The sequence below is a fragment of the Octopus bimaculoides genome, chromosome 24 (genome assembly GCF_001194135.2).
Source record: "Octopus bimaculoides isolate UCB-OBI-ISO-001 chromosome 24, ASM119413v2, whole genome shotgun sequence".
NCBI classification, from domain to species: Eukaryota; Metazoa; Mollusca; class Cephalopoda; order Octopoda; family Octopodidae; genus Octopus; species Octopus bimaculoides.
The window spans coordinates 19,547,432-19,560,306 of record NC_069004.1 but is presented as its reverse complement, the minus strand read 5'-3'; the positions used below and the strand labels follow the sequence as shown (position 1 = coordinate 19,560,306).

Below are 12,875 nucleotides of genomic sequence, written 5' to 3'. Positions count from 1 at the left end.
TTTGTGTCTAAATTAGAAACACTTTTAGATAAACATAAATGGAAATGAAAAGGTAAAAAATTAATTTTAATGGTACAAAATGAAAGGGGAGATGAATTTGATTAGCAGAAATAAGAGCTGAAGAACCCCAAATAAAATTGGAGAAGAAAAAGAGGATCAAATAATTTTTCAATATATTAGATTACATAAATACTGAGAAAGAAAAGAGGGGGCATAATTATAAATATATCTGGATAGGCACAGGCATGACTTGCTTCCCAACCACATGGTTCTGGGTTCAGTTCCAGTGTGTGGCATCTTAGGCAAGTGTCTTCTGCTACAGCCTCGGAATGACCTAAGCCTTGTGGGTGGATTTCATACACAGAAACTGGAAGAAGTTTGTCACATATGTGTGTGTGTGTGTGTCTTTGTCCTCCATCTCCACTTAACAACTGCTGTTGGTATGTTTACATCCCTGTAACTTAGCAGTCTGGCAAAAGGGATTGACATAAGTACCAGATTTAAAACAAGCAAAAAAAATAAGTATTGGGGTGTCAATTCATTCGACTAAAAAATTCAAGGTGGTACCCCAGCATGGCCACAGTCTAATGACTTAATGAGTAAAAGACAAAACACAAGACATAAACAAATATACGCACTCGTAAATGGGAGTGATAACCATCTCCAGAAAATGATCCCTGGGATTTTTTTTCTTGTGCAACTAATATAAATTATTATAAGGGCAGATATAGCTGGATTTATGGCCACTGCTTGAGGCACCATCATCCACCACCACCAACAACAAAGACAAAATGACTACCATTGTGGTACCATCAGTATTATCCACAAGCACTATTGCAGTTATCCCCCTTCATCATTATCATCAACACAAAACCACCACCACATTCATCACAACTACCCCCCATTGCACAGCCTTTTGTCTTCCTCTCAACCATCAGCATCATCACCACCACCTTAACTACAGCCTATTTCGCCACTGCCACCACCATCAACAGCACAGTGAGTACCACTTCTATCACATTATTCACATTACACACAATTACCATCACTGCAGCTATCACAACCATCATCATCGTCATCATTAGCACCATCATCATCATCTCCACCACCACCACTACCAATAACAATACAATGAAGGATGAACCAACAAAGAACCTCTACATCAGTGATTCTCAACCAGGGTCCATGTGACCCTTGGTGGGGGTTGGGAGCCATATAAAATTTTGTAGTTAAAATTTATGTACAACAGAGAAAATCTGAATTTTTTTTTATACAATTCCTAATAACAGTTAATTATAAAAAAGATTTTTTTTAAACATCAAATGGCTATGAGAGGGACCACCAGAGTAAAATGGGAGTCAAAGGGATCCATAGGTAAAAAAAAAAAATGGCTGAGAACTGCTGCTCTATATGGTCAATTAATCTTCTAGAAATAGCAGCCAAACTTCCCTGAAATCACCCTATATCCTCTTAAACAGGAAAGGACAGACACTAGATATTGGCTAATGTCGTCCTGGGGACAATTAGTATAACGAGTAAAAGAGAAAAAAGACATGATGGCTATGGCAAGAATGCTTTTGATCATAAGTCTGTCCCACCAGAGCTGACCTGGGGTTAAATAACACAACGAGAAAGCCTTTACACGTCATTCAATTTGCTAAAAATAACAGACAAATCTTCCTCAAACAACAACCATGTAGTATAAGGGTATAAGGACTGGACACAGTAGATAATGAAGGCAAACCTAGACGTAACTCTAAAAAGGCAGGAGGGTCATGGCTGAAACGCTACTGACTACAGATTTGTTTAATTAGGGTTGAACCTGAAGACTAATCAGCAGTAACAAATAACACATTGTCCAGCTCAACAACCACCACAACCATCAACATTAGTCACCAGTATTGCAGCTATCATCATCATCATCATCCCCACCACTACCATTATCATTAATAGTAGTGCAACTAACAAGAGATATGATGAATACAAACAAGTGAAAGAAAGTCAGAGAGAGACAGAGAGAGACAGAGAGAGACACAGAGAGATACAGAGAATGAGAGAGAGAGAGAGAGAAAGAGAATAAGAAACAAAGAGAGAGAGAGAGAAAGAATAGAGATGACAAAACTCCACAACAAACACACATACACATACATACAGATATAAACCCCACATACACAAGCACATATACATACATACAAATATATACCCACATACACATGCAGAGAGAGAGAAAGACTGGTGACTACAAATTAGCTTAGTATCTGAAAGCAGCAAGTAAAAAGCCAGAAGCTATGTGTGTTACAGGAACGATTTGTAAACTGCAGACATACAACACACTATCACAATCCTCACTCTGTGTGTGTGTGCAGTAGTTTGCGTGTGTGTGTGTGTGCGGTAGTTTGTGTGTGTGTGTGGTAGTTTGTGTGTGTGTGCGGTAGTTTGTGTGTGTGTGTGTGGTAGTTTGTGTGTGTGTGCGGTAGTTTGTGTGTGTGCAGTAGTTTGTGTGTGTGTGCGGTAGTTTGTGTGTGCGTGTGTGGTAGTTTGTGTATGCAGTGTTTACTTGTTTTGTTTTTTGTTTTGGAAATTTTTTTTTTATGTGTTGTAGTTTGTGTGTGTGTGTGTGTTATAGAGGGAAGGATGAGAAGAGGAGAAATTTGAAGTGGGGTGGGGGTAAGGTAAAGAGAAATGAAACAAGATGAGATGAGACAGAAAGGCTAGATCTGAAGTAACAGCTAAGTTGAAGTGTGCGTGCATGCGTGCATGTGTGCGTGCATGCGCGTGTGTGTTTGCTTCTTGTGGAGGGAAAGGAGCTGCAGAGGAGAGAAATAACGACGGGGAGAGGGTGAGAGAGAAAGGCCAGGACTGGAGTAAGAGAGCCAAGCTATCTTAAATCGACAGCTGCACAACATACATAATAATCATCAACATAATTAATAAATATAAAAGAAAAAAGGAGAGTGTGTGAGAGAATGACAGAGGGGAGTGTGAGGGGAAAGTGGGTGAACAAACAGAGAAATGCAGGAGATTGAGAAGAAAATGGAAATGATAGAAGAGCAAGGCTGTCAGTGTGTGTGTGTGTGAGAGACAAGGAGGTGGGGGGGGAAGACTGGTAGAAAAAAAAGTAATGTAAAACAAATTGGTCTAAAAGAAAAAAAAGAGATAAAATATGAGAATGAGAGAGAGAGAGAGAATATGAAAGGAGAGGTTGAGTGAAGAGAAAGATTATGGAAGAGAAGAGAGCAAGAGAAAGAGAGTAGAAGAATTATGAAGGAAGAGGGGTTAGCCAGACAGGGAGAGCGAGAGAGAAAATGAGAGAGAGGAGGTCTAGAAATGAAAAGAAAAGGATAAGAAAATACAGAAAAGAAACAGAGAGGTAGGGGGAGGGGGAGAGAGAGAGAGAGAGAGAGAGAGAGAGCAGGGAAACAATACTATAGCAAGAGAAAAGAGAGGCAGTTTAGACAGAGCTAGTAAAAAATGTGTCAGAGAGAGAGAGAGAGAGAGAGAGTAAGAGCTAGATAAAGAGTGAAAAAGGCTAAGTGTGTGATAGGCAAGAGTAAAAGATATGAGAGAAAATGCATCAAAGAGAGAGAGAGAGAGAGAAAGAGAGAGATAAAAAAAACAAGAGGAAAGAGAATGTAAATGATATAAATAGTTTACAAATAATAATAAAAGAAATTAAGAAAGCAAAAAATAAAAGAAGCAAACTGCAGATGAAAGCAGTTTCTAATGGCCCGAAATTCTAAGAATGGACAGTTAGCAACCAATATTGATAACAACTTGCTAGAAACTGGTTTGGTTTGACCATAACAACAACTATACATAACTTTACAGGTAGGCCTGTTCTCATTGTTGTTGTTGTTTTACTATTTTTTCCTTGTATTTTTATTTATATAAAGTTATATACTTTTTTTCTCCTTACATCTAATTTTTTTCTTTTTTTTTTTTTCTGTATCATTTACATTAATTCCAATAGAAGGACAGATACTCTTGGAACTTTGGTAAGAATTTCTCTACATCTTGCTGATTCTTCTGTGCCTTACAGTCAGTGATATGCATTAGCTCGGCTAATTCAATCGTTCTGGAGTAACACATTCTTCCGTTGTGATGCGAGTATATATACTTTCATATACATACATGCATTTTATATCAACACAGGAATACATTATATAAATAGATATGCAAATACATTTATATACATATGTACACACACACACACACACACACACACACATCCATGCATATATAATTTCACAGATACACTTTTATTCATGCATGTATACACACATCTGTCTGTCCAGGGGTGCCTACAATATATATATATATTCTCTTTTACTTGTTTCAGTCATTTGACTGTGGCCATGCTGGAGTACCGCCTTTAGTCGAGCAAATCGACCCCAGGACTTATTCTTTGGAAACCTAGTACTTATTCTATCGGTCTCTTTTGCCACACCGTTAAGTTACGGGGACATTAACAGACCAGTATCGGTTGTCAAGCGATTTGGGGGGGGGGGGGCACAAACGCAGACACACAAACACACATATATACGACGGTCTTCTTTCAGTTTCCATCTACCAAATCCACTCACAAGGCTTTGGTCGGCCCGAGGCTATAGTAGAAGACACTTGCCCAAGGTGCCACGCAGTGGGAATGAACCCAGAACCATGTGGTTGGTAAGCAAGCTACTTACCACACAGCCACTCCTGCGCCTATATATATATATATTTTTTTAGTTGAATGTATTGTTCCCGTTTTTTTTTTTAAATTTTTTTTTTTTACTAAAGTCTGGTACTTATTCTATTGGTCTCATTTGCAAAATTGCTAAGTCACAGGTAGCAAATACACCAGCATTGATTGTCAAGTGGCGACAGGGAACAAAAACTGACACAAAGACACACACACACACAGCTAGATGTTTCCATGTACCAAATCCACTCACAACTCTTTGGTTGGCCCGAATATGGACCAATGTGATTGGGAAAAAAGCTTATTACCTCACAGCTACATCTGTGGCAATATATACATACATATGTATTTATGTGTGTGTGTGTGTGCATGTATATGGGTATGTGCATATATGTGTATGTACAGGTGTGTATACATGTATATATATATATATATAGATAGATATATATGTATACATACATATGAATACATATATGTATACATATATGTGTAGACATACATATATATGCATATACATATATATATATATATATATATATATATATATATATATATATATATATATATATATATATATATATATACATACATAAATAAATATATATATATACATACATAAATAAATATATATATATACATACATAAATAAATATATATATATACATACATAAATAAATATATATATATATATATATAGACACACAAATATACATATGTATGTATATATATATACATTTAAATGCACACATATATATATATGTATGTATATGTATATATACATATATAAATGTGTGTGTGTGTGTGTGTGTGTGTGTGTGTGTGTGTGTGCGCCCATGCATGCGCTGGGGCACTTCCTTGAAGGATTTAGTTGAAGAGATCACAGTCACTGTTGCTGAACTGCTAAGTCACAGGAATGTAAACAAACCAACACCAACAGAGAAATGTACACACACTTAGAGTTTCTTTCTCCGATATTCACTCACAAAGCTTTCATTGGCTGAAGCTATATTAGAAGACACTTGCCCAAAGTGCTGCATAATGGAACTGAAACCATGACTGCATAGTTGGGAAGCAAGCTTCTTACCCACACGACCATACACACACGAAAGGAAAGGTGATAATAATGTAGCTGATTTATTCCAGTGTTACTAACCACGAGCTAAATACTATATTGTATCAAGATATTTAGCTTGCAAGTCCATCTAGCAATAAATAGGTACTATGAGTAGGTGCAACTCAGTAATCTAGTAACAAAAACACAGTAAGCTGGCTTTGCTCAAGCAAAATCCTGTATGTCTATAATTTAGAGATAGCCAAGTTCTGGCAGTTTAACTTGTCCAGGATACACTATGAGGTCTTCAGCAGAATGCCAGTGACTTAGCAAGTTACAGAACATGTAAATTTTAAACTGGTTTGGCTTGGCAGTAGAACTTGTGCCTAGGGTCTGTCCTATCGGACAAGTGAAGCTTGCATAGCTAATATTCCTTTTGCTGTGAGAAGGAGCGATTGAGCATGGTGTTTATGCCACAATGGAAATACCAGTGATACACTTGAGCTGGTTGTGCTAGAATTTGCAGAATATTAAGATATGTCAAGCAAAACCAAATAACAGCCAGTGGGATAATATGTGGAAGAAGGGTAGTGCTTATAGAGCTTGCAAACTCCATCGAATTTGTGAGTTCAATAGAGCTGATATCCCATTGAACATCAGCAGGAGGTGAGAGACACCACCACCACCACCACCTCTGTCATCATGTAAGCATCCACTTTTCCATGCTGGCATGGGTTAGATGAAACTTGTTGAGGTGGATTTTCTATGGAAAGATGCCTCTCTTATCACCAATCCTTATTTTGTTTCCAAGTAAGGTAATATTGTCCCAAATCCTTTGAAAATAAACACAATGGCAGGACATGTTTTTACAGAGGACTGCAAACAAATGACACTGTGTTTGAATAAACAATAACTTTGTTAACAATCAGCATGCAAATGTCAAGACAAGAAGAGAGAATCAAAGTAAACTTTTTTTCTAGAAAAATATACCAAAGAAAATTTTTAAATAATCAGAGATGTTCAAACTTCGCAAGAAAAGAAAACATAAAAACGCTATATTGCAAATTTTGCCTTCTCATGCAGCAGATGTAGCAAATCCTGTTCCACTCATGAAACAGGTGAACAATTTAAGAGTCGTTGGGGGCTCATAAATCAGAACTCAAATCAAAATTTAATCTTTTAAAAGTGCCAGAAAGGGTGTCAAGGTACATTGTGGATTTTAAAAGAAATATATAACTTAAGGCTTAAATAGCCTTAAATTATATCTTAACCCATATCATATCAACCTGCCTGAGGCCATTGCACAATTCTATGATACAAAGTTCTTGTTTTAAAGTGATCTAAATTAAAACCTAGCAGACGGTAACTTGAATAGTGCCAAATACAATTTGATACCAGACTTGGATGAAGCTGAGATTTTTCAGCATGACAGAGCTCCATGCCATAGATTGCATGTAACACAACAGAGTGTGGCTGATGAAGGTGTTACCGTATTGAAAGATTGACCAGCTCAGAACCCTGACTTAAATATCATCGAGCAAATGTGGACAGGACTAAAGAGAAGAGTTCATCAAAAGAATCCGTGCAATTTTGAAGAGTTGTGGTTATTCAGCAATAGAGAAGGGCATCTCATACCTGTGAAGATGGTGAAGAATTTGCATGCATCTCTTCCCAGGTGCATTGAAGCAATTATTCAAGCTAAGGGAAGCCACACAAATTATTAACAATGTACAGTAACTTCTTGAAGTGAACATTATGTAATAAATGATATTTTTCTGTTTTAAAACACTGTATCTTGATTGGTTTATGTGAGGTGGCTGAAAACTTTTGCACAGCCATTTTTGGTGGTCATCTCACATCTTCCCCTTTCATTCAGAACCCCTACTACAAAATATGATTATGTATGGAAATGACTCCAACAGGGCCAATGTGAAACATCCACTTATAAGTGCACTGAATTGCATTGCATACATGACAGACTTCCAGTTTTCATCTAGCAAATTCACTCACAAGGCACTGATCAGCCCTGGGCTAAAGTAGAAGATACTTGTTCAGTCCCACTGCAATGTGGTGGGATTGAACCTAAAACAACATGAATGCAGAGCAAGTTTCTTAACCACGTAGCCATGCCAGTTTTCATCCTTTAAATTTTTATACTTTCCATACTTGTTTGATCTCCAGTGCACCACAAAAGTTAAAAAGATTTTGAGAACCACTACACTGGAAAATGTAATCCTAGTCACACTTTGTCTGAATAAAAGATAAGACAGTCACATCTGGAATTCTTTTGATCATAAGTCTGCTCAATCAAGGCTGATTTCAGAGTAAACAACAGAAGCACACGTAAAATTTATGTTGAAGATGATGAGGATGATGATGATGGTAATGACGAACATGATCATGATAATGATTTCAAATTTTGGCACAGGGCCAGTAAATTTGAGTGAAGGGGCTAGTCAGTTACATTGACCCCGGTGCTCAGCTGACACCTATTTTATGGACCCTGAAAGGATGAATGGCAACAAGTTGACCTTGGCAGAATTTGATCTCACAACATAAAGATCAACAAAATGACGCATGGCATTTTGCCCGACATGCTAACAATTCAAGTGAATGTGTGAAAAGCAAAATAAGAATTTTGAAAGAAGTATCTGTAAAACTAGCTTTTAAACATCGAATAGCTGAGGGAGCCCACCAGAATATAAAATAGTAACCAAAGGGGTCCATAGATTAAAAAAAATGGTTGAGAACAATTGCTCTAAACAAAGACAGCTATTACTTTCAATAACTTTTATAACAAGCCAAAGAAGAAGCCTCTACATCATCATTTGACTTGCTAGATATAGCAACCAGATGTCTTTCAAATTACACCTTGGTATTTTATGAGATGAAGAACACATTGGATGAATACAAGAAGACATGGTCACGATAGGAATGCGTATGATCATAAATCTACTCATTCAGGACTAACTGGGGAACTCAATGCCAAAATGTCATTCATTGCTTCTTATCTGAACTGATTAGATGACATATAGTGATTACAGGTGTAGAAGCTGTCACTATACAAAGGTGTGATATATCATGTACTGAAGTTTGCCACCAGGATAATTTTGTAATGCCAACTAAATTATAGCGTTTAAACTGGCCATATCCAGCCCAAATATTCTACCAGTTTTATGCTCAAACAGCTAGATCTGGCCTATCACATAGACCCTACAATGTCATTCTAAAACTACACAATCATATCATTGAAATTTTAAAGCTATATGATTAATTCTTGCATGATTAATTTTGAAGCTATATGATAAATTCCAAAGTTACTTACACCGATCCAAGTGGCACTTATTTTATCAACCCCAAAAGGATGAAACGCAAAGTCAACTTTGGCAGGATTTGAACTCAGAATGTAGTGACAGGCAAAATACCACTATGCATTTCATCCAGCATGCTAACAATTCTGCCAGTTCAACGCTTTACTACTACTACTAGTAGTAATAATAATAATAATAATAATAATAAATCTGCAAGCACTATGGGAAAAAGTTGTCTAAGAACTAGTTTGAACACTTTCCTCAACCAGTCACTGAAATTAGCCAGATCACCTTTCTGGGATTTAAAAAATCCTACCAATAGAACCATCAAGGCAAATTGTCCTGATATAACTGTTAAAAAAACCATATGGATAAAACTTACATCCTGATATGGGTGACCCCACGGACAACAATGTCACAGTTGAAGAAATTAGTAAAATGAAGAAATACAAAGATTTAGGTACGGAGACTGTCAAAATGTGGAAGACAACAACCACTATGATATCTGAATTCATAGGGGTACACAGGGTAAAAAAGAAAAGAACAGAGAAATTTATAGACATAGTACTAGGGAAACCAAGCCTCAAAGAAATAGTAAAAAATAAACATTAATCAGCACTGTGCAATTTTAAGAAGAACACTGTCGTCATAAATTTCATAGCTCTACAGCATTTTTATTGAGCACTCATATGTGTACATTCTTTTATCCAGTAATCAGCACTTCCTGACAATGTGTAAATATAGCAGATATCAAGGAAAAAAAAAAAATTTTTTTCCCTTAAGAAAACCAGGCAAATGAAACTTCATGACCAAACTAAAGACTGAGAATGATAAAGGTAAGTGTTAACATAAAAGTAACTTATGCATAAAAATTGTAAATAAATTGAAATCTGCCTCTTAGTTCATCATCATTATCATCATTTACTCTCTGTTTTCCATGCTGGCATGGGTTGGACAGTTTGACAGGAGCTGACCAACTGAAGGGCTGTTCAAGCTCCACGTCTGTTTTGGCATGGTTTCTATGACTGACACCTTTCCTAACGCCAACCACTTTACAGAGTGTTTTAGGTGCATTTTATGTGGCACCAGCACTTACAAGCCCACAAGATTAGGGATGCTCAGCTGGAGAGGGCTGCAAGGGCAAACACGCTTTTACTTGGCTTGACGCGTCTTCTCAAACACAGCAAACCGCCAAGAGACTTGGTCCCCTATCATCTCCTCTGTGAGTCCCAACATTTGTAGATCACTTCTCACCACTTTGTCTTCCTGGGTTTACCCCTTCCACATGTTCTTTCTACTATTAGAGATCGGCACCTCTTGATGCAACTATCCTCATTCATATGCATTGAGAAAGAAAATGACCATGTGGTGACTACCATCTTTTGCCAGATTGCCAAGTTATGGGGACATAAACCAGCACCGGTTGTCAAGTGGTGGGAGAGACAAATACATGTACACACAGTTTCCTCCAACCAAAATATACCCACAAAGCTTTGGCAGGAGGAGATACAAATAATTGTACACTCTAACTTGGCTCTTTCATGACTAAATTTGGAATAAATTACCTGCATTTATATTTCAGTTAATTTTTAATATAATCAGATTTTGAAGGAACTTACTAAGCTTTCTGTAACTTTATATAAAAGTACATTATGCTGATATTGACCAACAGAAATCTCATAATTTGATTCATATTTTAACCCTTTAACATTCAGATTTCTTTGAGAAATGTATTGCTTATTTATTCACATTGTTTTGAATTAATTATGCATTACCTTACTCTTTTACTCGTTTCAGTCATTTGACTGCAGCCATGCTGGAGCACCGCCTTTAGTTGAGCAAATCGACCCAGGACTTATTCTTTGGAAGCCTAGTACTTATTCTATCGGTCTCTTTTGCCGAACCGCTAAGTTACGGGGACGTAAACACACCAGCATCGGTTGTCAAGCAATGTTGGGGGGACAAACACAGACACACAAACATATACACACACATACATATCTATATATATATATATATACATATATACGACGGGCTTCTTTCCGTTTCTGTCTACCGAATCCACTCACAAAGCTTTGGTTGGCCCGAGGCTATAGTAGAAGACACTTGCCAAAGGTGCCACGCAGTGGGACTGAATCCAGAACCATGTGGTTGGTAAGCAAGCTACTTACCACACAGCCACTCCCGCGCCTGTAGCTTTGAGATTTTGATGTTGTGATTGTTTATTTTTAGAAGGACAGTGTAGGGTAGGTGTGAGAGACCTTATGGCTGGTTTGAACATAAAACAGGTAAAATATTTGGGCCATATATGGCCAGTTTAAATGCTAAAGGGTTAAAAAGATTTTGATGAAGATTTTATAATTTGAATATTTAAATATAATTTAGTACAGGCAGTCTCAGGCAGGTTGATATCAAAAGGGTTAAGAATGAATTTCTAAGTAGACTGTGAGTAATCAAACCACACTAGTTCCTGAACATAGCATTTAACCCTTTCATTACCATATTTCTATTAAAATACATTGCCTTTGTTTCAATTAATTTTGGAAATAACAAAGAATTCAGCAAAATAACTGGCATTCTTAAGCTGAGACATAAATTAACATGAAATTATGACAGACGTTTAAACCAGGAAGTTCGATTCATATAACCAAGAGTGGTCTCAGGCGGGTTGGAATTAAGAGGGTTAATGATACCGCTAATCTCTCGGGAGTGGAGGAAGGGGTGCTATGTTGCAATGCACCCCACCTGTCTATGTTGCAATTGTTTTCTGCAGTTATGCATCAAGGATGTGAATGGAATATATGTTGCTCATACTAATCCCAAAGGTATTTACCCTTTACTAAAGAGAAATAAAATGGAGACAAAGTCATATCTGGATCCCTCATCAAATGCTTACTGTTTTTACTGTGCAATATTCAATCAAGAATACAACAGCCATTTAAAATGAGAAAAGAAGAAAGTGAACTTGATTGTTACTTAATTGGGAACGAAAGCTTTATTCCAAAGAATGGCCATTAAGTCATTAAAGAATTTGTTCCAATTAGTTTTGAAATCAAAATCATTAAAAAAAAAAAGAAAAGAAAATGAAGTCTCCAGTCGTGTTTGGAACACCTTTGTGTCATATACTGAAATCAACTATAGCAAGAGGTTATGACATGAATGAGATTCAAATACAAAATTATTATATAAATTAAGTTTTATTATCAAGAAAGAACATGATCTTTTACAGTCTGACATTAAACCTGCTAACATGGATATAAATCTGATTTGAAAAAAAAAATAAAATAAAAATAATTTCTGCTGCCTTGACAGAAATACCTGCTTGGATTGTTGTAGCGTCACACCAACCTGCAACTGCACAAAACCAGTGCATATAGCAGCTGTTATAGATAAATATATATACCAAGCAGATTTAGCCTACATTATTTTTATTATTTGTTCTTATTTTTTTTCGTTTTGTAATTGACAGCAGTAATGTTAAATAATCCATTAGTCTCCAAAACACTAAAAATGATTAAATTATGACCAACGGGTTTCTCGTAAATTTAAACAAACAGAAAACATCAAAACTTCCTCTTAATTACTCAGAACTTATTGAGGATTAAGTAGTTTCCAACAGCATTTTTTGTAAGCCAGAAATTAGATACAAGTCTCACTTCAAAGTAGATGAGTAGTGGATTAGAAGGAATTCCACATTTAGCCACCAAAATACACCTACATACCTCAAAACTCATGAGAAATGGTTAAATTCCCAAACAAACTATGCCAGTAGAGTGAACATAACAACTTCACAAAACACTGAAGCATGTTAGTTGCTCCGTAAGTTTAATCG

At 36.6% G+C, this 12,875-nt stretch overlaps 1 long non-coding RNA gene across 2 annotated transcripts; it reads left to right on the top strand.

Annotated features, from left to right (window-relative positions):
- The first annotated feature begins 664 nt into the window (after positions 1-664).
- LOC128250662 (uncharacterized) lies at positions 665-11,932 on the top strand. Of its 2 annotated transcripts, none has more exons than XR_008266671.1 (3): positions 665-999; positions 9,755-9,879; positions 10,841-11,932. It is a non-coding gene; the product is annotated as an uncharacterized LOC128250662 (long non-coding RNA). The 2 variants fall into 2 exon arrangements; XR_008266670.1 differs by lacking the exon at positions 665-999 and adding an exon at positions 3,125-3,828.
- Positions 11,933-12,875: the final 943 nt, after the last annotated feature.